Source organism: Panthera leo, chromosome B4, assembly GCF_018350215.1.
Source record: "Panthera leo isolate Ple1 chromosome B4, P.leo_Ple1_pat1.1, whole genome shotgun sequence".
Classification (NCBI taxonomy): Eukaryota; Metazoa; Chordata; class Mammalia; order Carnivora; family Felidae; genus Panthera; species Panthera leo.
Window position 1 is genome coordinate 4,034,907 of NC_056685.1, and position 27,771 is coordinate 4,062,677.

The window sequence follows — 27,771 nt, forward strand, 5'->3', positions numbered from 1 at the left end:
GCTGTTTTACTAGTCATTTATTTCAACCATAATCATTAGTTGGGGACTGAGTCCCTTCCCCTGCAGCCACTTTTCACATTTCTGCCACACTTCACTTCCTTTAAAAGTCATGATGCCCTCCCTTGTTAGGACAGTTGTGTTATTTGGAACATAACAAGAGTGTGGCCAGGAGGATGAAGCAACTTGAAATGGGAGCATGTGAGGAAGGGTAGATGAACTGAAGTTTTCCACCTGGAGAAGAGAAGACTGGGACACCAGGGGATAGATAGGAAGCCAAGAGGGAAGATATGTAGTGGTTATCACCAAGTATTTAAAAAAAAAAGTCCTAGGAAAGAGTTATCAATCCGTGTGTGCAAAGGAGTAAATCTGGAAGTAATTGGGAGGCAATAGCAAAAAGGAGTTTGGTTTTGTGCCAGGGAAGTTATCAGTCAGAGCTAGCAAAAGGGGGAAGGGGATAGGAGCACCTTGTCAGGGAAGATATTTAGGTGCTGGGTTATCACCTAGGAAAGCATAATTCCTTGTATTTTGAAAGGAATTCTAACAGTCAAGGAGTGTTGGGCTGGAAGACCTCTAAGCCCCATTTGATGAAGATCTCTGTGATTATCTGTAGTCCGTTTTCTCGACAAACTCACTGTCCTTCCATGATGGATATATTTGTGTTATTCCCAAACATGTTAAGAAAAGAGTTAGTTTTGTGAGCCAGTCACACTAAGTAAGGAACATTAATATTCTCTTTGGCAATAGATTTATGTCGAATAAAAGTGCCTTGATGCTAATGGAGAGAATATGTGCTTTCCAGTCTGGTACATACAGAGAGCTCATTAGTTCTAAATATAGATGTAAGCTTTAGTGTTGGAGGGACTCCAAGTTTGACTAATACATCTGAACATGTCCCTGTTAGAAAAAAAAATGATGGAGAATTCTATTTTTCTACTTTGTGTGTGGGGTGGTGGAGAGGGAAAAACACATGCTCTTTTATACCAGCTAATGCCATCTGGTCGCAATTATTGAGGAGGTGTGTCAACCTGATGATCCTACTGTGTGAAACACACAGTAGGTACATAACTGATGCTTTTAGTTGGATAGAATAGCTCTCATTTGACAGATGTAAGCCAGTTAGCAAATTCTTAGAGTATCTTGATTTAAATCAACTGATGTACATTTTTCCTTGGCAGACTCCCCCCAAATGAGGCAGTGGCCAATGGCAGGATGTTGTTTTACTTCATTGAACTTTTATTGAACACCTACCCAGTTTAAAGATGAGTAGACAAAGGTAACCATGTTGATGCATTCAAAATTCTACTCTCAAGTAACTCCGTCTTGAAGAGAGATGAATTTCAATAAGTATCAAACATGTCACCACCTGTGCTCAAAAAACCTGTTATTTAGCATAACTTCTCCCAGCACTCTTAAAAGATAACTACATGGATAGCTCAAAATTCTCTAAACTTCATTGCCTAAAAGCATTCGATAGTTCTAAATAAAATAGTTCAGTGTAGAGTAGTACTTTCCCAAATATTCCCTCTCCATTAATATTAGAATAAGTTATAAAAATAATTTGTCACAAGTTTTGTATATTTTCATTAATAATAAATAATGTCAAATATGGGTTTTAAATAGTTTAAAATATTTAGTTAACATTTTTATACAAGAAAAAAGAGAGTTACTTATAGGGAATCCCAAACCTCAGCAAGGTTCCCATCATAATCCACCTATAGGTAGATTATGTTATCGCTGTTGTCAACAACTAGAAAACGACACCATCAGATCTGCCAGCAGGAAAAGTGGCACAGTGAGAGACCAACCACACTTCCACCTGGAGAACCAGCTGGAGGACCCTCGGATCAGGAGCAGTTGGGGAAAACAATGCACAGTTGACGTTTAATTACCATGTGAGTGACAGCTGATACTACACGGGGATGCCACTGCCAAACATGACTGTTTCCTTCCTCCCAGTGTTTCCTTAATGACCCCACCGGAAATGGATCGCCCTCATATTAGAACCCAAATTGGGGCACCTGGGTGGCTCAGTCGGTTAAGCGTCCGACTTCGGCTCAGGTCATGATCTCACTGTCCGTGAGTTCGAGCCCCGCGTCGGGCTCTGTGCTTACTGCTCAGAACCTGGAGCCTGTTTCAGATTCTGTGTCTCCCTCTCTCTCTGACCCTCCCCTGTTCATGCTCTGTCTCTCCCTGTCTCAAAAATAAATAAAACGTTAAAAAAAATTAAAAAAAAAAAAGAACCCAAATTTACAAGCCTACATCGACAAACACCTTTTCACATCATGCTCCCTCAAAAATGCACTGGTGATCGTTTCTAGATATTGTTAATATGTTAGGAAGAAGGTGGCCATGCTGGTTACCACTGAAGTAATGCAAGAATGGAAACGATACCTAGAGATGGGCATGAGGGAAAAAAACACTTATATACAGTATTTTTTCCTTAAAAAAACCTACCTGGAGTTTAATGGAACAACATCATCAATTATAGATAAAATTAATGCGTAAGGACTACTTCATCAAACAAAAGCAGAATCCACACTCTTCTCAAGCTCATATGGGATGTTCACCAAAATACGTCACATTCTGGGCCATAAACTTACCTTCAAAAATTCAAAAGACCAGAACTCACGCAATGTCTGCTCTTAGATCGCAACACAATTAAGCCAGAAATCAGGAACAGAAAAATATCTGCAAAAAAACAAAATACATGGAGATTAAGCAACACATTTCTAACTAAACACATGGGTCAAAGAAAAAATCACAAGAGAAAATAAATGGACATTAAAACACAATTTATCAAAATTTGTGGTGTGTAATGAAAGCAATGACTGGAGGAAAATTTTAAATGTTGAATGCATATTATAAAAGAAGAAAGATATAAAGTCAGTAGCCTAAGTTTATGTTTAGGAAACTAGAAAAAGAAGAGCTAATTAAATCCAAAGTAAGCAGAAGAAAGAAATAATATGAATTAGAGCAGCAATCAATGAAGTGGAAAGACAATGAATAAAACAAAAAAGCTGGTTCTTTAAAAATACAATCAAATTGATAAGGATCTAAGCAGGCTAACTAAGAAAAAAAGAGAGGACACAAATCACTAGTGTTATAAATGAAAAAGGAGACATCACTGTAGGCCCCACGGACAGTAAAAGGATAATAAAGGAATATCGTAAACAACTCTTTGACCACAAATTTGATGACCAGGATGAAATGGACCAATTCTTTGAAAGACAAGATCTCCTAAAACTCAAATAAAGAAGAAATAGACAATCTGAAAAGTCCTCTATCCGTTAAATTGATAGTAATGTAGGTATATAATAGATTAAATACCTGTTAAAGAAATTGAGTCAATATTAATAAATCCTCCAAAACAGAAAGCACTGAGCCCAGATGGGTTCACTGGTGAATTCTACCAAACAAAAATATACAATTCTCTTACAACCTCTATCAGGACAGAAACAGAATACATCAAACTCTATCCAAATCAAAGATACTAAAGAAAAGGAGACTACAGACCGACATGTCTCGTGAACATTGTTGTGAAAAATCCTCAACAGAATATTACTAAATTGAATCCAACAGTGTATAAAAAGAATTATATCCCATGACCGAGTGGGATTTATCCAGATAGGCAAGGCTGGTTCAACATTGGAAAAGTCAATTATTAGAAAGAAGAAAATCCAGAACACTGACACCACCATATGCTGGCGAGGTGGAGCCGGAATGTGGAGGCTGACAAGGATGTAGAGCAACAGAAAGTCTCATTTACTGCTGGTGGGAATGCAAAATGCCACAGGCACTTCGGGAGATGGTGTGGTAGGTTCTGACTATATAAGCTCTTACCATGTGATCCAGCAGTCGTGCTCCTCGACAGGCACCCAAAGGAGTTAAAAACTTACGTCCACACAAAAACCTGAACACAGATGTTCATAGCAGGTTTGTTCATATTTTCCCAAACTTAGAAGCAGCAAAGATGTCCTTCAGTAGGTGACGAGTGAGTAGACAATGGAATGTTATTCAGCACTAAGAAGAAATGTGCTATCCAGCAATGGAAAGACAAGGAGGGACCTTAAATGCCTATTACTAAGTGAAAGACGCCAATCTGGAAAGGGTACATACTGCACGCTTCCAAGTACATAACATTGTGGAAAAGGTGAAACCGTGGAGATAGTAAAAAGATCAGTGGTTGCCAGGGATTGGAGGAAGGAGAGTGATGAACAGGCAGACATAGAGGATTTTTAGCACAGGTAAAATACTTTGTACGATATTATAATAGATCCCTGTCCTCACACATTTGTCCAACTCCCTACAATGCACAACACCAGGGAAGGATCCTAAGGTAAACTGTGGCCTCTGGGCAGTGATGACTGTCGGAGTAGGTTCATCAGTTGTAACGGAAGTGCCACTCTGGTTGGGGGTGGCCAACAGTGGGGGAGGCTGTACATGCATGGAAGAAGAGCCTATATAAGGAAATCTCAGTACCTTACCCTCAGTTTTGCTGGAACCTAGAACTGCTCTAAGAAAATAAAATCTTGGGTCACCTGGGTGGCTCAGTCGGTTGAACGTCCGACTTCAGCTCAGGTCATGACCTCATAGTCAGTGAGTTCGGGTCCTGGATCGGGCTCTGTGCTGACAGCTCGGAGCCTGGAGCCTGCTTCGGATTCTGTGTCTGCCTCTCTCTCTGCTCCTCCCCTACTCACGCTCTCTCTCTGTCTCTGTCTCTGTCTCTCAAAGATGAATAAATGTTAAAAAAAAATTTTTTTAAAGAAAAGAAAATCTTAATTTAATAAACAAAAATACACCCAGCTGTATATCCACCACGAAACTTTGTCAAATCTTTGCACTAAGAACACTTGCACTTGCTCAGATGTTATAATAAATAAGTAAATGGTCAATGTGGGGGGAAAAATCCATCTGGAATTTTGATAGGACATCATAGAATTGACCACACAAAATGTGGATAATCGTCATTTAACAATACTTAGTAACTAATAATAATACCAAGTAATCGTGGAATGTCCCTCCATCTTTAAGTTCCTTCAGTAAATATAAATGTTTTCTCCAGAGAGAGCTTTGTCTTCTTTCTTCAGTCAGTACTTTGAAATGTTGTATTTTTTAGTGCTAATGGAGATATCTTTAGTATTATATTTTCTACTTTTTTACTGCTGGTGTAGATGATACCATATTTTTTGTAACTTTATTGCTAGGCAACATTGATAAACTCTTATTTGTTCTAATTTTTGTTTGACTATTTGGCTTTTGTATGCGAAGGACCATATCATCTCCAAATAATGGCTGTTCTAACTTCCTTTCTATCACAGAAGCAGTGAGAGTGAACAGTTTTGACTTGTTTCTAATCATAAAGCAAATGAGTCAGACGTTTTGCATAATACATAATATTTACTGCAGCTTTTTTTTTGTTGTTTGTTTATATTGAAGGAATTCAGGAATTTCCGGAACCTTGTCATGAGAACGTATCTGACATGACCGAATTGAGGGGTGTTCTACAAAAATAACTGTCTTCTATGCGTTGAGAACTGTGAGGGTTGAGATTCTACCCACAAGCTAAGATGTTAGCCTTAGAAGACAGAAGCCTTCTGGATCCAGAAGGGTTTTTTAAAACGGTCTTTGATGCAAACTGCAAAACCGCTGTATAACTGAGATAATAAGTATTATGACCTTATTTCACAAAGCAATTTGAGTTGCTATAAAATTACAGATTCAAAGTTTTGCCTTTTCCTTCCAAGTTTTAAAATGTCGCTTCATTATTTTCTTGGCTCCTGTTTTGTCAATCTGATTTTCACCTTTATCGGTGGTCATTCTTTATCTCTGAAGCATTTAAATGATTGTTGGAGAATATGTTCTTCAGTTTTCTTTTAATGTGTTCTTAGTGCAGATTTTTTTTCAGTTCTCCTTAGTAATATATAAGCCATTTAAATCAGAGAACTTTCACCTCTTTTGAAACAGTGGTTTTCAAACTATGGTCGCCAGAAGGATTCAGCTGTCCTCCAAATGCAAATTCTTGGGCCCAACGACAGACCTACTGAATCAGAATCAGAAACCTAGGGTCTGGTGCCTTGTCGATTCGAAACCCACTATTTGAAAAGCCAAGAAGCCTGTCGTCCTATTGTCTTCAACTATTTCCTTTCTTCCTTTGCTTCCAACTTTACTGAGAGATCAATGACAAAGTTGTGTATATTGAAGGTGTGGAATATGATGCTATAAGATGCAGGTATACACACACATAGAGCCAAATGATTACCCCAAGCAAGTCAGTGAACACAGCCGTAAGAGAGAAGGATATCCTGTCATTTGCAACAGCATGGATGGATATGGAGGGCACTGTGTTAAGAAACAAATCGGATAGAGAAAACAAATACTGTGTGATGTCCCTTGTTGGTGGAATCCAAAAAAGTGGAACTCGCAGAAGCAGAGGGTACAATGGTGGTTATCAGGAGATGGGGGGAGGCAAGGGGGAGACGTTGGGCAAAAGGCACAGATCTCCAGCTCCGACACGCGTGAGTCCCGGATCTAGTGTGCAGCATGGGGCCTTTGGTCAACGGGAGTGTCCTGTGTGCATAGCGGAGCTTAACTCTGCCTCTTCGCCTTAGTGTTTCTTTCTTTCTTTTTTTTTTACAGGACTTCTCTTACTAGATGTTGATGTTTCTGCTTGGGAACGTTTATCCCTTTTTGCTGCTTTATTTGAGGATTCCTCAATTGTGTGCTTCACATCAGTCATTCCGCAGCTTTATCAATCTTGCTTTTGTCCCAGTGCGTGCTGTTTTGATTCCAGTCCCTATACATTGTGCTTAATAGTTCTGTTTGATACTTGATAAACTCTTATTTCTTCTTCAGATGAAAAATACCCATCTTTACTTTGCAAGGAATTTTTTTTATTCTAAACTGTCTTGTCTTTTACAACCTGTCAGGCTTATAGACGTATGTGGTTCACGTATTGTCATTTCCATTATGGTTGTCATCCCCAGATTTTAGCCATGGGCCTGTGAGCCCATTTTCTCTGGGGCTCTCACCGCCATGTCTGGTAAAGTATTTGCAGGAGGGACAAAGGCAGGCCCCAGTCTGTGTGCCTTCAGGTGAGACCCAGTAGAATGGAGAGAATGTGGCCAAGGCAGTATGTGCCAAAGAACACAGAGCCGCTGCTGATAACTTATCTCTGCTATGGTGTATCCGTCTAGCCAGTGTGTTATTTTTAAACTTTTAAGGGGATGCAGAATTGACAGGCAGATTTTTGTTTTAGTTTGTGTTCCTTCAGCGTTTTGCCTTTGTGGGGGGACATTTTTCAGGAGGACCTGTCCAAAGGCAGCTGGTCAACCTGTCTTCCTCAGCAGCTTACCCTAGGGTGACTTCTTCTTTCCAATTCCTGTAATAATTGGATACCAGTAATCATCCCAATGTAAGATTCAGGCCAAGTAAGAGTGGATTTTTTTTTTATTCTGCAATTTGTCTGCTCTGTCTAGCCAACAAATATAACACCTCGTTCCCTGCAATCCATACACACAACAGTTTATGCCGGGCTTTCTTGTCCATCAGAGTTTGTTTTTCACTATGTGTGTGTGTGTGTGTGTGTGTGTGTGTGTGTGTGTGTTGCCCAGACCATGTTGTTCTCTAACTTTGTAGCTTCTTCAAGCTTCATTTGGGGGTAAGAACCAGTCTAGCAGCATGTGCCAATTCCCCATTTTGTCCTGGCGTTATCTTCTTGAAATATAGATTCAATTATTTGACTCTCCTATCTAAAAACATCCAAATACTGCCCTTCCCCAGTGAATCCAAACTCCTCAGCATGGAATGTGGGGGTTGTCATAGGCTGGGCCAACCAACTTTTATGCTTTATGTCCTGCTACCCTCCCTCATTTGTCATAGAACCTAGCCACCTATATTTTCCTTCATTCCCTGATACGCGATAGTCTGTTAAATCTTCATGTCTTTTCAATCTTATATCTCTCTTTATTTGGCAAAATTATATTCAATACTTAAGACCAAACTCAAAATTTTCATTAAAAGAAATACCACCTCTTAGAGTACTGAAGCGGTTCAGAACGAACATCCCCAAAATGTGCCACTTTGGTGTGTGGATTATTTTGAGCTGAAGATAATCAAAGCCCAAAAGACTCAGGAAAAGCTTTTACCTCCCCCTTAACTGCCCCAAAGAATTTAGATAGGTAGCCTGGCTCAAGAAGAGAGATAGCACCAGAGATGTCTATAAAGAGTCTGGACCAGTTGTGGTAATCTGGGGACAGCTGGGCAGGGCCTGGAGTTCAAATTCTTCTGTGTGTGTCACTGTCTCTGCATGCATGACAAGCATCAGTTTGCCAAACACCCGCTCTTCCCATCTTCCTGGGAAGTGACTTCCTTTCCTTTGAAGCCAAAGACCCCTGCCCCCTTCTCCTTAGCTCAGAATGGAATACAAGTCTCAACTGCCTGACTTGCCTGTGGGGCTAGTTTTATGGCTCTCCTGTATGTACAAAGTTGGTTTTTCTCCTGTTAAATGTCTGGTGTCAGTTTAATTATTAGATCAGCCAAAGAACCTAGAAGGATAGAAGAAAAAATTTTCCACGCCTACAGTAGACTTATCCTTCTCTTTCTTCATCTGGTCAGGAATTGGGAAGAAGACCATGTCTGGCTTTCTTGGTTTTGTAGCTCCTGCTGAAATTGAACTATAAATCTGCATCAGCACTAAGTAGATTCAGCTCCTAATTCATAAGTGCTGTTATATAATCTTTTAAGTATTTGTTACTTCGGCGTGAACCCAGACTAACTTATCAATATGTTTCTTAAAGTGGATAGACATGGGAAAACTAGGCAAATGTTGGATGACCGAAGGTAGTAGCTCATTCAAGTAAAATAACTATTTAAAAAAATTGAAGTAGGCCTCTTGAGTGTCGAGTTGCCTCAGTAACTGATATCAAGTATAATTCCCAATAAACTCCCTTCGCTATGAATCTCTGCTAATGCTAGATGTAGCCACTGTCATCTCTTACCTGTGCTACATAAAACAGCCGCTGAATGATGTGTCTGCTCCTCAAAATTCGTCTTTGACACAGTAGACGATATGAGCTTCCCAAAAGAAAATTTTCTATTTTTCTGTGGTCTCCAATACATCGAGAATAGAATCTTTGAGGGCCCCGAGTGACTTGAACCTAGACATACTGGTTTACGCCCAGTTTCTCAGAACTTCTAGCAATTTTCTGCATTTAGGGCCTTGGTACTTTCCGTTCCTTCTATCTGGAATGTTCACGTGCCCAGATCCTCATTTTACGTCAAGTTTCAGTTCACATGTTTGCTTTTCCAAGAGGCTCCACTGGAAATAATATTGAGTCTGGAGTTAGTCCTTTGGGACACTTTGTACTAATTTCACAGCCCACTGAGTCCCTTCATTGTAGTGCATCCACGTTACATGATGGCCATCCTGCTTCCTTGTTAATGTGTCTAGGCTTATCTTCTCAGTTTGGAATAGACCATTCACAGAGGCAGAGAAGAGCTCATCTGATTTCTTCATTATTTTAAACCCAGTGACAGTCACAGGAAACAGCACATATATAGTCCTAAAGTCTAATTAAATTGTTTTTTACTGAATAAATATATGATACTTAATTGTTCAGAACTTTTGTGAAAGTAACTTCCTGCTATCTTTTCAACATATTTGATGAAGACCAGGTTTTACCTTGTATGTTATCTATTGTAATTTCTGGAGCAGCAAAAAAAAAAAAATCCATTACTTTGAGTCTTTTTTCAGCTGAGTCGTGAAGAGCTGGTGAATAATGAAATATCGTGACCGTCTTATGTAGTGATTTGTTTGAAGGTGCTTAGCACACTCTCTTATATGTGGAAAATATTATGTGAATAAATGTGAAATGTATTATAGATTATTAAATATTCCTTTTTCAGCATAGTATAGAATTCTTGACCAATAATAATCACTTCAAATTATATTTGCTCAAAACAACAGCCACGGGTTTTTAGAGACCGTTATGTGATCTCATAAAGTTCTGCTCTTTTGATTAACTGTCCTGTTCAGTGTTGCTTGCTTGTCACGCCATCCAGACCTTTATTCACTATTACTTCATTTGCTATTAAAAGATGCATCTCTGTCTGGTGTATGTCACATTCGAAACAGAAATACAGCCATAGTACTCTCTTTTTCCTTCTTTGGATTACGTAAGACCAAAAACTGCCTGAGCACACCACACGCTTTTGCACGTAGGTGGAAATGATGCAGGAAATCCAGTGGCTGACAATTTCTGTTGTTTCTTCCAAGTTTTATGTCTTTCTAGGCAGGGACTGAGAAGCCAGAGAGATGCAGCCCATTGGAACTAGTTCCCAGTTACATGTGGTGGTAGCAGCCCAACGAGACCCAGGGGCTGTGATGGAGAAGGTGTCTTCCCTTAGGAATGCAAGAGCATGTTCAACATTTATAACTTGGGAGTCACTTTTTCTTTAACATACAGAATTCTTTATTGATGCACTTTGGACATAGAGAAGGCTGTTCATTTATCTTCAGTAAGTCCGTGATTTATTGAGAGGAATAAAATACTTATTAATCATTTGAGTTCAGGATATGAAATAATTTTTCAAGTTGTCCAGATGAGCCTGTCCGGTAAAATTCTATCATCAATTGTAGGCGATGGTAGAAACTTGGCCTTGAATGTCAATCTGTCTTCAGACGCGGTTTTAATTTCAGCCTCTACCAGTGCATCAGTGACTTGACAGTGAGTTATGAATTCTCACTCGCTCAGCTGGACAAGTTGCTCTCAGATTTTCTGATAACATGACCGTATTCTGGAGGAATATTCTTAGATAAATGTGACTTTTTAAATGAAAATAAAAATCTCTCTTCTTCTGTACTACATGAAGATTGTGAGTGTAAAATGAGTCATGAGACATATAAAATGGTAATTGTATTCACTGTGCAATTCTCTCTTTTGAAAATCCTGCACTGCATACTGAAAATCAATTTTCATCAGTGAAGAAGAAAATCCGTGTAACAAAGTAACATCATTCTACTGACAATCCCCACGGGCCAAAGGCAAACTCCATTGTCATTTTACTTCCTAAAGTGACAGTTTAAATGGCAAGAATACATTTAAATACACAAGTTGACGTCCACAGAAAAGAAAATCAATTAATTGCATTGCCCAACACTGATGAGAACACAGGAAAATCCAATAAAATGGCAGGACTTATTTCAAAGAAGGAATTTAAGGTAAGTATCATTTCATGACTACCCATTCTACTAGAAATCAATGGCGGAAAATATTTTTTAAAAAAACAGATCAATTGATTGTGAAAAAAGTGAGGAAAACATATGAGGGTCTGCCAATGGATGTGTCATGTAACTTCTAAGCCAACAGAATTTGAAGTTCTCTGTACACCCTGCCTAGATGTATATATACCTCTGCAAGGCATTTAGTGTTCTTTTAAGGATAAAATTATGTATGTGCAGAATGTGGCATAGTATGTTGGGCATGGCAGGTGCTCGGGTGAGTGAGCCATTGTAGTTACTGGTAATCATAAATTAGTTTCCATACCATCTGATACCAAGCTGTTCAAGTAACTACATGTAAATATATCCTTTCTGAATGTCATTTCTTTACCAACAGACAATGTCTCTAAACCAGCCATTCTCAAGCGAGAGGGGGTTTTTGTCCACACACATGAGAGTGACAATATCTTGAGACATCGTCTGTTCTCGTGCTGGGGGAGGGGGCTGTCGCAGACGGTTAGCGGTAGAGGACCGGATGCCGCTAAACACCGTACGGTACACGGGACACCCCCCCCCCCCACACACACACACACACAAAGAATCACCCGGCCCAGAGTGTCAGTAGTGCAAGGTCGAAGAATCTTGCTCTAAACCATGTATGTGATTCCCCGGCTTTCCTTAGCTGTTGAGAAAACAGTCATGGTGAAAACTGGTGCTTACCACTTCGGTTCTCCCTCTCCCCGTCCACGCTATGGGCAAGCTGGGCGAGAGGATGTAGCAAAGGAGAGCGGACAGAGAGAAGCAACTTGAAGAGAAGAGAAGCTAATGAATAAACAAGTCGGTTTGCCAAGAAAATTTCATTAATACTTCTCCCTCCAAATTATGGTGGTGAGGGAATGGGCTGAAAGTGAACTCAGACAACTGAAAAGCAAAAATTCAGCAATGATAATAATAAGGCTCAACACAAAGGTGATACCCCACCATTGGCCAGGAGGGTCTGAGAATATGGAACGCACAGAGATGAACACATATAATTGGAAAATACACAAATAGAAACCCAAACTAGACCACCAAGGTGATTGTTTTTTAACTACTCCTGCCTACATGTCCCCTGCCTACTCCTCCACTCAGGCTGCTGTCACAGAAGACCACAGACTGGGCACAGCAGAGGGCTGTGTGGCGCAGCAGTGGGGTCCAAGCAAGGTCACAGCAGCACCGTTAGTGATGATGCCCCAACAGATATTGACGTGTTCGAACAGATCTTGACGGGGTTTTGGAGTGATGGGGATCCAGAGCTGATGGCCAAGGAAGAATTCTTGAGACGTCTTTGGTGCCAAAAAACAGGTGATTTTATTAAAGCAGGAGACACGACCCGTGGGCAGGAAAAGCTGCCCTGGGGTTGTGCACAGTGACTGTTTACATACTATGGAGTTGGAGGAGGTAAAGGCCAAAGGGAGGCCTCCAGAAGGACTTTCATTTGCTAAAGAGGACTCCTAAGAAACTGGAGGTCGAGCTATTATCAAACTAAGGTGTTTTTTTCTGTAGCAAAGCATTAACATTAAGACGGTAGGAGTTTCTGGAAGAATGTGTTGCTCTGCCTAGCTCCAGTATTTGTCAATGGGCTGCAGGTTATAAGGAAATTTAGTTTTACCTGCCACTACGCTCTAGTTTGTTCGTCACATCACTATGGAGGGGATGGTGATGCCAGGGCTCCAGGAAACTGAGTCTATAGGTTTTTGGAGATTAGGCTATTGATAAGACTGCCTTTTTCTTGTCACTTATTAAGACATTTGTAAACTGATGGAGACCCCCATCCTGCACGAGATCGCTATCAGTTAACCATTTGTTTTCTCTCGGTTCTTCTGCAGCCCGGAGAGCCTGAGGGAAGTCACACATCTCCCACCTGAGGGGGTGGGGGTGTTGTTAGCTTATGCTTTACTGTCAGGTTTCCTTATGCTCCCTCATCAGATATAACAACATGTACTTGGGATAAATTCCCTGGTTTTATGGATTCCAAACACCTGCCCAATTCCACTGTGGCTTCAACATAATAAAATATTGCATAGACTATTAACATGCTTGGGTGAGATAGTAAATGAAGGACATTTTTAAGATTTAAACATTGGAGATGGATTTTGAAGATTTGTTTAAGTTATGGACACACCCACATATATATATATTTAACCTTCCCTTCATTCCAAAAGATGATTTGTGGTGGAATGAGCATGCTCTGGTGGATTAGCACACAGACCTGGGCCGTGTTGTCAGAGCTGATGAGATGCTCAGAAGATACGGCAGTGATGAAAGAAATGCCGAGGGGGCAGAAACAAAAGCTGGCTAGAAGCTCTCCAGTTTTTTTCTTCTTTGGAAGGAGGTCAAAAAGTCTATCATGCATGATTAAAACTTTTAATTAAATATGTTGAAATTCTGGTTCGAAATGTAGTTTCACTCTGCATCGAACACTTTGAATTCTCCAAGAAGATAATAAATCTCAGTTGCCATAGGAATTTCACTTCCAGAACCGTGATTAGAAGTGGTTTTTGTTATCCAGCAGAACTCATTGTATGGATTGGCTGTCAATAATGATGGGGAGATTTCCTGCTAAGGAGGAAGGAAATTAGCATTTGTTAAGTCACTAGTATGCCACCCGCTGTTATTTGTTGTTTTTTTTTTTTTAGGCGTGATCTCCTTTACTTATTTATTATTATTTTTTTATTTTTTGCCAAAATTACAGGTGAGCATTAACACCCCCCATTGTATAGATGAAGACATTGAAACACATACATAAAGCATTTTGTTCAAAATCACATAGCCAAGAAGGCAGGAAGAACCAAAATCTGTGTCTCTGAAGGCTTTGAACTTTACATGCAACTAACTGGGTTGGTCTCCAATAATACTGAGAAGCACACATGACTTATTTTCTACAGTGGAACTATCAAAATTTAAACATACTATGTATTGAAGGTTGGAAGGATGCCATGCAGCAATACAATCTTTAGGAAAAAATGAAATGAATTTTTAAAATATTAAACAGATTTTTTCCGGAGGCTATAACTTTGTTGTAGACTTACTGGGAAATAGGACATCGTGCGTAGACATGTCTGTACACAAGGGATTTGGCCTCAATCGAAGGGAGTTCCAAGAGAAAGGAATCCTGGGAATGCAGCAGTCTCTGGTTCCTTGGTCCAGGGGTGTTTGCAGTTTCTTTTCCTTACAGCCCATCCCTGACATCATCCTCATCAGAAATGGAAGAGCGCCTTGCCAAATTCAGAACGTACTTGAACTTTATGATTTCATACATGAGAAGTAAATGCCAATCTTTAGAAGTCAGTTTGTAAACTATAAAATAAAGGAACATGACTTCCTTTTTCCAAGAAAAGTGCCTCCCAGCGCCTTCTTGGACATCACATTTCCTCCACAAAACCAGACTCCAATGAGCTAAGTGCGAGTCAATTAGAAACACATGTACCAAATGGTCCCTGGATCTAACAGTCACAAAGGAAACACTCCAAAGCTCCCCTAATAAATACCCAATCTGGGGAGTTCGGTACACATCACACAGGGTTGAAAAAGAACAAGTTGGGGCTCCATGGTGGCTCAGTCAGTTGAGCATTGAACTCTTCATTTCACTCAGGTGATTCCAGGGTCGTGGGATCAAGCCCACATCCAGCTCTGTGCTGAGTCTGGAGCCTGCTTGAGATTCTCTCTCTTTCTCTCTCTCTCTCTCTCTCTCTGTCCATCTTTAAGATAATAGTTTAAAAGTAAACTAAAAAGTTAACACCCTTATAGGAGTAAAAGTTAGTTGCGTTCACCAATCTAATGTTCAGTACTTGTGCTACAGATTTTTCTTAAGAACAAGTCTAAATATAACTTAAAATAAAACATAAAACATTCCCTTGTGACAGTTCTTCCAAGCAGCAAAGCCACCCCAGAATGGGAAAAAACAAAACAATGTGAACATGGCGGGGGCGGGGGTGGGGTTCGGTGGGAAATCCTACCTTTCATGTAGGCACTTGTGTTGAGGCTTATCTGAGAGGTGAAGCGTGCTGGGTTCATTTTATGTTAAAAGTGATGATTAAGATTTTATGTGTGTCTTTGAGAAACTGAAAAAAAGTTGTTTTGCCCTTGATAAATAAGGTATAACACTGTACAAATACAGTAAGAATCTTATAATGCTGCTGTGCTTAAACATCAACACTTTATCAGTGCATCAACGCGTCTCCCAAGGAATTTGCACACTTGACTGATTTCCATGTTGTTGGGAACTGACTGTAGTTCTTTTTGTTTGTATTTGAGAACCCGTGTAGTTCCAAAAGATTTATCCTGGAATCTGTATTTTCAGAGAATTTGCAGTGACAATAGCTGTCATTGTCTTGCTTTTATTTTTATGCATAATTTTATCCATGATCAATAGATCCGAAAGCTATCCTAGGTCCCATTTCTCACTGCATAGGAGTCAGCACACCCAAACGTATGATAGCATCTTTGACAAACCCTGGGTTTGCCCACCTCAGGAGGCATCATCTCAGAAGGATGCAGCCAGCCTGGTGTCTTGCCAGCTGTCACAGATGGGTAGGGTCCTGGGGCAGGTTTGAGGTGTTGGGGCACAAAGGATCGAAACCTTGAATATGTGCAGGATTTGGAATCTATTTCAGCTCTCATAAAAGCACCAATTTCCCTTTTATTTCTTAAGGGATAAAGGATGGTTCTGGAGCTGAATATAAAGGCATTGGAAGATTGTTTTTCTAATTAGTGTTGTTTCCTTCTAAATGCAGGCACTAGTGTTTTCTTTTGATTGGAACAGGACCTTTCCTTAAGTGGAAGGGAGGGAAATTTGAGAGCCACGGTTCCCGCACGTTTTTGTGCACCCTGACTTTGTCAACATGGGATTGTATTACTGTGACATTTCAGGAGGAAAAAACAGGCTGCTCTGAATTGTGTGCCTCGCTTGTATTCTATTTCTGAACGATGTACTATAACAATATTCCTGTTCACAGGGAACCAGTGATTTACCCTCTGGTGGATTCTATCCTTACAGCTGCTTGGCAATAAATACAGTCAGAGCAGAAAGAGAGTATAATTAAAAATTAACTGTACCCAATTGGCCCCACACTGCTTTCATTTTTGCATGCTTGTTTGATGAGGTATTCTTCAAGTCTTTTTAATTGCAATATAAAATTAGGTCTCTGGTGATCAAAAGCTCTAAATAAAAGGGAGGGGTGTCGTCCACTTCGGTTGCCCTCAAATCTTCCTTCCTGGATTTCTACTTCTCAAACTTACTGCGCGTTTCATAACTCCTGGGGGAGATTGGTCTAACAAAAAGCTGGTGCTACCATGACCAGATCAAGAATCTAGGCACTCAGGGGCATCTGAGTGGCTCAGACGGTTAAGTGTCCGACTTCGGCTCAGGTCGTGATCTCACAGTCCGTGAGTTCGAGCCTCGTGTCAGTCTCTGTGCTGACAGCTCAGAGCCTGGAGCTGCCTCAAGATTCTGGGGCTCCCTCCCTGTGCCCCTCCCCCCACTCACACTCTTGTTTATTTATTCAAATAAATAAGCATTAAAAAAAGAATCCAGGAGCTCCAATTTTTGTACTAATCCTTAAATTGCTGTGGAAGCTTTCTGACAAGGTTAGATAGCTTTCAGAGAAGTGCTTTAACAATTAAATGAAAAGAAGAGGGCGAGTCGGGGGAGGGAGAGGGAGTGGAGAGAAAGAGAAGCATACAAAATAGAGAAGCAATTGAGTTACTTATATCAATTTCTAAAATAATGGCCGTAAATTTATTCAGTTTCACTCACCAAGGTTGATGAGTTTTAAAGGAGAGACCAATTCTGAGTGCCCTGCTATTACACCATTCCATGAAGGACCAGCCATCGACTCTGTGACAAGTTGATTGCACTGGACTCTTCATAATGAAGAGAGAAACTTTAGTTTATAATATTGATAGAAATTTTCCTTCACTCGCCACAACACTCAAGAATCAACATTCATAGACCTTCAGAATGTCTTGTTAATCACTACCAACAAACACCTCATTTTATAGCAGAGGAAGGTGACAGGGGGCTCACACCCATAGCATTGGCTCGTGTTGTCAGGTGCCTTGTTGTCTAAAACAGCTGATAGAATGGTTGACGGCATGTGGAAGGCTCAGAGCCAGAAGGCAACTCCTCTGAGTTTGGGTTTCAGTCCCCAAGAATTCTGTTTGACTCTCAAGTTCACAGCCAGTGTATTCTGCAGTCAACACAGTAGTAAGACCTGGGAAGCATGGGGCCGAGTAAGAGCAGCCTCTCACACAGTTACATTAACAGATCTCTAGGAAGAGTTTTGCTTCACAGCCCCGTAGCCTTGGGCCTTAGAGGCTCTGAAGGCTAATAATGACCAAAAGAACAACGCTTCGCCAGAGCGTGCAGCCACAGCCCATCAGAGCGTGAAACAGGACAGCCCGCGTGGCAAGGCTGGGCTCCTCATAATGTTGAAACCCAGATGGAGGTGGATTTGTACACGATGTTTTTTGTCAGTGTAAATACAGACACATGTATGTAAATATAAAGACATGCAAATTATATGTATATATGTATATATGTATTAAATATGCCTTGGAAGAAAAAGTGAAATGCATCCATATCAAGTCATTTGATTAACTAAATTTTAAGAACACAGTTGGTCCCTGAACAACATGGGTTTGAACTGCACGGGACCACTTACAATGCAGATTTTTTTTAAATAAACACAGTACGGTACTGCAAATATACTTTCTCTTCCTTATGACTTTCTTACTAACATTTTCTTTTCTCTAGCTTACTTTATTGTAAAGATAATGCATATGACATACAAAATATGTGTCAGTCGGCTATGTTATTGGTGAGGCTTCTGGGTCAACAGTAGGCTATTAGAAGTTAAGTTTCTCCAGAGTCAAAAGTTACATGTGGATTTTCAACCGTGTGAGGGGTGGGCACCCCCCAACCCCTGTGTTGTTGAAGGGTCAGCTGCAAAAACACAGTACTTGCTGCATAAGATCTGTGTCTCCAGTAGGGTCTACCATTTCTTAATAGTCTGGTTCTGGACAACTCACTCAATCACTTTTGACTTGATTTCCTTGACTGCAAAATGGGAGAATGGTAGTAGATATCTTAGAATTGTTAAAAAGATTAAATGATGTAATTTATATAAAGTCATCATTCATGTGAAGTGCTTAGCACCCCTTTCCGAGGAAGTACTCAGTAAAAATGGTCTGTTATGCTCATATATTTATAAAGATATATTTATGTACACATATGCATATACATATCAAACAGATGATAGATATAGATAAAGTGACCATATATCATGTATTTTTTTAATATTTTATTTCTAGGAAAATCACAGTGGAATTATAAACCTTCCTCAATACGTTTCAATTTACAATTTACAATTTAAGAATGACCAGCATGAAAATAACAAATTGTTCTATCGTATATGTAATTCATTCTCCAAACAGTATCAAGAGGAACAACCAAATATATCTGTGTTTATGAAATTGAAACTTTAAACTTTTGATACATGCTTAACTATTTTACATTCCCCATGTTATCCGCAGAATGATTTTTCATTCTGCTCTGTAGATTCTTGTTAAGTGTTAGTAATGACATTAAAATTACCATTCCTGAACGGTTCCTAAGGTTATACATTTTGTCAGCCTTCAGCTTTCAACCACATTTTTCTCATTGTTTTAGAATTTATAGGGCAGAATTTGCTACGAACATATCTAAGGCCATTTTTCTTAATGCTTATATGGCTTTTTAAAAAGTTTAGGTTGAAATTGGTACAGATTTTGTTTGAGTAAATCACTCCCCTTGAATGTCATGACTGGGATGACAATTCTCTCAGCCCAACCTTCTAACCCACAGACTGCTTTCATGTGGGAATTGTAAGGCTATAATTAATCCTGAAGCAAACTGAAATACCCGTGTTCATTTCATGGAATGTTTTTTAGCTGTGTAATTCCTCCCACACTGGTGCTCAATCTGTGCATTTTCCAAATATGGTTGCCAAAGAGAAACACTTATGAAAATAAGCTTCAAATAGACAAGGGAACAGGAAAGTAAGTGAATTTAAAAGTTTGATGAGAACCAAAATAAGCTTAACGGGGTTAAGAATTCTTTGCCAATTTTTGGCTAATTGCAGTTAATCAAGCTGGCTGTTATTAAGACTGAGAAGGGGGAATTTCCTCTCCTACAGATCCTTTAGGCCACACAAAGACTGAATTTTTTTTCAAGAGCTATGGGCTATTAAAACTAAAAGGAAGCTTTAATATTAAATAGCCCAAAACACTGATTGGATAAGGACAAATACTAAAACTTAGAGATGTGAGTGATTTCCCTAACTAACACATCCCCTGCATGTTATCAGTAGAACCAGGACTAAATTCAGACTGAGTTTTCCATCTGGGGTCCACGTGACACAACTCATGCTTCAATGGTTTGGTCGTACCCATCCATCCAGGCATAGATCTACTGTCTGTCCTGGTTTAGCCATAGCATAATCTTTATGAAACTGATTAAGTTTTATACACTATCTTATAATTTAATTTTACTAAATTATCTTCAGAAGGTGGAGGTAGGGAGAGAAAGCCTTCCTTATTCATGGTAGAATTCCAGCTAATAAATGCAGAAGGAATGATGGCAGTAGTCGCATTGCCCCTTAGCAACCACAGTAGAAATAATTGATCCGGGCAAGAGTAATCAATGAATGCTGAAACCACTGGGTAAAATTGGTTGGGAACAGGATAATCAAAGAGCCTCAAGTTGTCTCCCCAGAGATTGCTTATTCATGCACCAGGAACTGGTAACTGCACTGGAGAACACTTGCAGACAGCACCACAGCCCAGAGCCTGAAGCTAACCTCCCACGCCGAATGGGACAGTGGGGTGTCTCTGGTGAGACAGGCTGAGTGCACACACTTCAGGGAACATCACTGCCAGCAAAGCAACAGCCCCTGAGTCTAGTCAGAAAGAAGCAATCGGAGATCCACGAGTCTGTGGACAATTTGCAAATACGCCGCGAAAGATGTGAGTGTCAGGAAAGGCAGAGATGGAGGGGTTGTCCCAGGAAAAGACTAGAGAGACGTGGTGGCTTCAATGAAACAGGTGATACCTGACTGCATGTTGACTGGAACAAAATGCCGGCGAAGAACTTCAATAGGGCAACTAATGAAATACAAATGTAATCCTTTATCACATACTACTACTGTATCATGACCAGTTTTCTGAATTTGATAACCGCACCGTAAGGCTTTGTTCTTGGGGGGTTGATGAGGCAGTGTTCAGGGTTGAAGGGCCGTGATGTCAGCAACTCATGCTTCAGTGATTTGGCGGTACTGATCGTAAGAATGAGACCGTACGTCAACTTGGCTGGGCCTCGATGCCCAGTTATCTGGCAGACGTTGTTTCGCGTGTTTCTTTGAGGGTGTTTTTGGATGAGATTTTCGTTTAAACTGGTGGACTTGGAGTAAAGCAGCATCAGCTGTCCTAGATTCTCTAGCAGACTGCCTTCGGACTGCAAACTGGAGCTTTTTCCTGGGTCTCCAGCCTGCTGCCCCAGCAGATTTGGGGCTCACCAAGACTCCACAATCACGTGAGCCTTAAATTCCTTAAAATAAATACTCTTTTTAAACAAATATACACCTCCTGTTGGTTCTGTTTCTCTGAAGAGCTCTGATGAACATGGCTATCTAAGTCACTGGAGTCAGTGCCAAATCTATGTATCATGACTAAATTTAAAAATGCCCAAAAACTACCAAAAGAAAGAAGAGAAAGATGGGGAAATGATAAAAAAAAAAAAAGGAAGTAAAGTTCAAGTATTTTTATAATACCATTTGACTGTTTTGAATCTTGCCAATATGCTGTTCAAATTAGCCCTAACCTTCCCAAGATGGTCTGGTTTTCAATTCATATAAAAACACACATCCTAATGTTCTTCAAAGAGAGCAATCTTGATCTCAAATAGAGCAGATGATTTATTTCTTCAGCCACCTTTTCTTCAGCACTCTTTTCATCAGGCGATATTCTGGATGTCCCTGTCAAAAATGGGCACGAGTACTGCTTTAATGAAAAGCCCAGTAGAGTGGAAGACAGGAAGTTTGAATGCGCAAGACTTAGAATAAGAATTGGGCGAGCAATACATTGGGCAGAGTAAGGACCATGGATAAGATGGTGCAAAAAGAAAGCGCTTTATGTGCTCCAAATAATAATAACAGAAATGGTACATCATGTTTGCAACTATGGGACTCAGGTGATTTGGGAGAACTTGGTTCCACTTCTAGAAAAGGCTCGGTCCCAGCTACGCTGCCAGCTTGTCATTAGCTACTTTGACTATTGTGGTTATCTCCTGAGTGCAGTGGGAAGCCACGGGAAAGGTTTGGGACAGGCCCGCGGAATGGCGATCTGCTTCCAGACGAAGAGTGACGCCCTGAGACGTAGAAACGCAAGGGTGTTGCACAGGGAGCACACAGAAAGGAAGGCTACATGGAATGGGGTTGGGTGAGACGCAGGCGAGTGATGAGAGGAAACAGATTTTAGAGATGACCGAAGAGAGCTCCAGTGGAAGGGTTAGCAAGGGGGATATTCACAGGGGAAAGCTAACCAGGCTCTGAAAGAAAGGTGCACGTGGGGTCAGGGTTTTGAGTCATTGCATGTCAGAAGAGATCTTGATTTTCTTCTCAGTCTTCACATCTCATGAGCATAAACTTCCAGGATGAAAATGATTTTCTTTCCCAATGTGAAGGGCATATTCCATTGTATTCTTGGCCACCAGTATTTTTGAGGCATGAGAGGAATCCGTTATTTCCCTTCTATTGTGCATTGACTTGTATGTTGTATGTTGACATGAACATGTTTTGAATTGTGTGTTTCTGCAGGAAAACATATTTTTCTTTCTATAATCTCTTAGAGTCTTTTCAGCCCTAGTGTTTTCAGATTTCACAAAGGCACGCCTCTGTTTAAACCATCGCGTTCATTTTGCTGGGGGCTGTGTATGGTTTTAATGGGGCGGTTTTTAATTTTTCCGTTCAGCGATTTTTCTCGTGTGTTTTCTTAATGCATTTGTGTCCATCTCTATGCCCACACACATACACACAGAGGCACAGATAAGCAGGATTCTGGATGTAACTGCTTAATACTCCTATTTTATTACATACATCTGTTTTAAAAATAGTTCTCCTCTTCTTTTATTTTTATACTAATTCAGAGAAATCGTCCTGATTTTGTCAGCCCACCCTTGTATTGAACTGTCAGTTTCTTTCCCTGGTGCCCAGGTCCTGTGGCATCTTTCAGACGTCTTGACTTTCCCTTATTCTTACTATCTTGTTTTTATTTACTGGGTGCGACATCGCCTCTTAATCTTTGGGGCCCATTAACCCATTATAGATTCTTTTCCTGCTATGGTTCTCATGCTGCCCTGAATCCTCCCTTGACTTTTTTCCAACTTCACTTCCAGCCCTGTGTGCCCCTGCCTGGCACCGTCCACTAACGGGACCGTGGTCTCTCCCGCCACCATTTTTCTGCACTTACAGCTACAGAGGCCGAGCACAGAGCCTGCACTGCAAAGTCACATCTTTCCATCCTTCTTCCAAGTTCATTTTTCGAGCTTCAACTCTCCCCGTTTCTCTCTGCTTCTGGATGCTTCCCGGCATCTTTAGATATATGCATTTTTAATCGATCCATTTAGCGATTGTTCCCATGATCACTTCATGCCTCCTCCTTCAACCAGAAGCCTGATATGGTTTTCGAAACAGATTATGCTAATTCTTTGATTTTCTAGTAGTCTTCATTCAATAAACTGCATGAAAAAATAAAGCTAAAAATGCTACAGTGATCGGTGCTGTAACATCTTTGAAAGGATGCAGACTAAGAAGGCAAGATGGGTTCTTACTGAATTCAGTTTTGCCCACCGTCATTCACCAGGCAATAAATTAAGGCTAAATTAAGTACCATTTAAAAGGATAAACTGTTATTGAACATCAGGGAGAGGATTGAGCGAGTTACAGGTAAAATGGATCCTTCCCCTAAAGATTGAAATGGTTTTCGTATTTTGTACTTTGTGTCATGCTAGTAAGGAATGCAGTCTACTGTGTGGTGAATATTGATACTGAGGTTTGTCAGATGCAGAAGCCACTGTTTGATGTTCACCTAGACAGGTTAGGAAGCCTTTTCCAGAATTGATTTTGCTCCCATAGTTCATCCTTCTGTTCAGTATTCCCGTGGAAACGCTACATATGTCTGCTCCATTCTCTTTTATGACCAGCTTTCCATTCTGTAGCTGTGAACCATTACAAATTGGTATTTACTTGTCTTTTGAGAATTTATAGGGAATGTATAATCCACTAATAAAAGAAAATGGGCCACTTTTATGATTTCTTATTTCAGTCTGCATATTTAGTCCTAGTATTGAATTTCAGACAATATTTTAAGGCTTGATCGTGTTGATTTTTTTTCCTTTATCAAAACAAAGAAAAATAAGCCTATTTTCTGTAATTAAAAAATAAAGCCAGTTTATCCTAGGCTAATCAGAGACAAAATTACCCAAACTGCTATGACCGAAATCTGGATTTCTTTTCTAACAAAATACTTCAGATTAATGGCCATTGTATTTTAATTTCATATTATATTGTGAAGTAAATGCCATAGATTCCTTAAAAGCTATTGGACTTGTGCGTTGCTGGCAACACACCTATCATTTCTGACTTCAACGTCTTAACCACAGCATTCCTCGCTGCAGTCCTAGATTCATGTGTTTAAAACATTATATTCATTTGCTAATCATCTGTAGATTCTTTCATGGGTATGGTCTCACCAAGTATTTGACTCACTTAAATTGAGATATTCTTGCTGTTTTTTTTTTTAAGTGATTTCCTTCCTTCTTAATTTCACTTTTGTTTTTAGTATTACTTGTGTTTCAGATGTGTTTTTAATTTCTAGATCCAATCTTACATATTAGAAACATCTCATTTACTTGCTTTCAATTTTTTAAAAAGTTTTACTCTCTTGAATCACTTTTGCTTTCTTCTGTTATTTTTAAAATCCTAAGATTTTAGATCCCAAGATCATCTGAGTGTCCATAACAAGTTAGGCTGTGTCATGTATGTGATGACACACGGGTCACATCGGTCCTCCGATCTGTTTTCTAGGCCATGCAGCCTTACGATGTGAATTTTGAGAATAATGTCTAAGGAAAATGTTTTGCAGGCTATCCAGAAATAAGGAGCCTTTGGAATGTGAATGACACCACATCATGTATTCCACCAAGAAGGCAAGTAAGACCGGTTCTCGAGCGACAAGGCATCGCTGAGCAAAGAAATCGACAGTCAGGAGCCTGGCCTGCACACAGGTGGGTCTTGAGCTGGCAGTAGCATGTAATCTTAGAAGGATGGCAATATGATTTTTTCTCAAGAAAGCAATTTTTTACTGTTTGTTTGTTTAACCAGAGTTTTAATTCAAGTATTCATTTACCTGTATGAAAGGAAGGACTGTAAAGCAGAATACAAACTAAGAAAATACAGAAATGTGTACTTGAAACTCTAGGAAATGCTCTAGCAATAGGATGTCTCCGTGACTTAAGAGATACAGACAAATCAATTAACCTCTGGAGCTCTATGTAGCACGAAAAGGAAGTAGAGAAAAAGCGGCAGTTATCAAGATGGGTTGGTAACTCCAGAGAAAGTCATGGCCAGGTCAAAACTAACAGTCATTGGCCAGTGCTGACTTGTAGCCTCCCTGGCCAAACACAGTCTGGGTCAATCCTTGCTCTCAGAAGTGCCTCTCACCCCTGCTCAAGGAGAGGGCTGCCCTTTTGCCACCAGCGTCTGCAGAAGGGTATGTAATTGGTTTGATTTATGTGTTGTCCACATCCTGATTGATAATGGCCACTGAAATGACCTCTGAAGCTTCAATTCTGTGATTCTAAAAATAACAGAATCAAATAGAAAGTGATCCAAGGAAGTAGAACTTTTAAAAAACTGAATACCAGAAAGTAAATGAGATGTTTCCAGTTGGTTAGATTGGCTCTAGAAATTAAAAACACATCTGAATCTTGCTCTCGACCACCCGTGGTTGGACAGGGGGCATCTTTCATGATGAAGCATGGTACTCATGGCTGGAGATATTTTCCATCCACATCAACAATATCTCAGGCAGGAGTATGTAGAAAATATAGAAAGTGATATTCCAAGCAGGGCTAATTAGTGGCTTACAAGGAGCTACTATTTGTCCGTCATCTCTTAAGGGTATGTGGGTCATGAGGAGCTATATGAAAGCAAAATTAGGTCTCTGCAGTTGAAGTCCAAACTCTCTACATATCTCCATGCTTGTAGTCCAACTTGAGTTTCAGAAGAAAGGGGCCTAAATTTACTGTTTTGCTGTGTTTGCACCCAAAATCCGGACAAAGTATGTGTATGCCTTGGACAGTGTTGTTACTCTTTTCCTGCATAGAACATAGGTGATAAGGAAACACAACTTCATCTCAGTTCGGGGGTGGTCTCTGAATAGACTAAGAAACCAGAGCAGCCCCATCAACTCTGCCAGGACTGCATCCAAATCCAGGTTTACATCAGGCCATACCAGCAACCCACTGGTCCATCCCAGTGGTCCAGGGATGGACATGACACTCACATTGGCCTAAAGTGTCTGAAACAAAAGACTTTCGTTCCATGGTTAGGAGAAACATTTTCTCTCTTTCACTGAATGATGTATGAACTCTTTAGACTAGAAGAGTTCTTTCCACTTTTTTGGCACCTGATTTCAGATTGCTGACATAATTAAAGTTTCAGCCTGTTTGTTTTCATTAACTGTCGCACATTCTGGATCTAATTGTTTCTCACAGTTACATTCAACTTTAATGCATTTTTGGTACGAATACTCCATAAATGATTGTGTGTATTTCTGCAGAGTCAGCACTCTGCCAAAGTGAGACTGCTTTCCTCCATTCTGACACCAATCGTAAGTTCTGGATCCCCCCAAGACAACAGTCAGGATTGATAATTTGCTAGAACTCACACTGAAAGCTGTTATACTGAGAGTTGTGGTTTGTCATAGCGAAGGGATAGAGATTAAAATCAGCCAGCAGAAGAGTGGTCTGGGAGCAGTGACCATACTCCCAGGCCTAGAGCTTCCCGCCGTCCTGTCCCATGGAACTGTGGGCAGGGCTGGCTTCTCCCGGCAATGACATGTGACAATACACATGGAGTTTTGCCAACCAGGGAAGCTTTCTGAACCTTGGTGTTCAGAAAGAACCTTGGTGTTCAAGGTTGAACTTGAGCTGATACCACATGGCTCATAGCCCCCATGAAAAATTACACTTAGGCTATCAGTGTGGCCAAGGCCCCAGGTAAACAGAGATAGTTCTATCAGACAGGACATTCCAGGGGCTTAGAGATGACCTTCTAGGAGCCCAGGGCAAAGGCCCACCCTCTCTGGGTATGGTTGGTCCTTTACTACACAACTCCCCTTCGCCCGCCTTTAGTGATGTTGAGTCTCTGGCTTTCTTACAGAAAAATGACCACATTTGTCTTAGCATCTACAGTTAGTATAAATTTTATATGAAAGATACAGCGATGGTATCATTCTGCATATGCCTAATGTTTGGAGGATGCAATGTTGCGTAGGGATTAATTTAAAGAAACAAGCGATTCATCCTATAAAGCCATAATTTTTCGTATTTTGTACTAATTTGATAATTCCTTTTCCCCTTTGATCTACTGCTGTTTGGACCTTATTAAGAAGTTTTGCAGAACTGTTTATTCTAGCTCTGTGAAGAATGCTAGTGTTTATTTTGTTAGGGATTGCTACATGAATGTGTAGTTTGCTGTGGGTAGTGTGGACATTTTAACAATGTTTATTCTTACAATCCATGAGCATGGAATGTTTTTCCATTTCTTTGTGCCTTCTCTGATTTCTTTCATAAGTTCTCTATAGTTTTCCGCATACAGATCTTTTACATCTTTGGTTAGGTTGATTCCTAGGTATTTTATGGGTTTTGGTGCAATTGTAAATGGGATCAATTCCTTGGTTTCTCTTTCTGCTGCTTCATTATTGGGGTATAGAAGTGGAACAGATTTCTGCATGTTGATCTTATGTCCTGCAATTTTGCTGAATTCATGTATCAGTTCTAGCAGCTTTTTGCTGGTCTTTAGGGCTTTCTCATAGAGTATCATGTTGTCTGCGAAGAGTGCAAGTTTGGCTTCTTCCTTGCCAATTTGTATGCACAAGAAAAGACCCCAAATAGCCAAAGTAATGTTGAAAAAGAAAACCAAAGCTGGAGGCATCACGATTCTGGACTTCAGTCTGTATCACATGTATCACAAAGCTGTAATCATCAAGACACTATGGTACTGGCACACAAACAGATGCATTGAAACAGATGTTCAATGGAACAGAGTAGAGAACCCAGAAATGGACCCACAGATGTATGCCTAACTCATCTTCGACAAAGGAAAAAAGAATATCCGATGTGAAGAAGACAGTCTCTTCAGCAAATGGTGCTGGGAACACTGGACAGCGACATGCAGAAGAATGAATCTGGGCCA

At 40.2% G+C, this 27,771-nt stretch overlaps 1 pseudogene; it reads left to right on the plus strand.

Annotated features, from left to right (window-relative positions):
* Positions 1-27,771, plus strand: part of LOC122224099 — a 149,370-nt pseudogene that overhangs the window by 87,926 nt on the left and 33,673 nt on the right.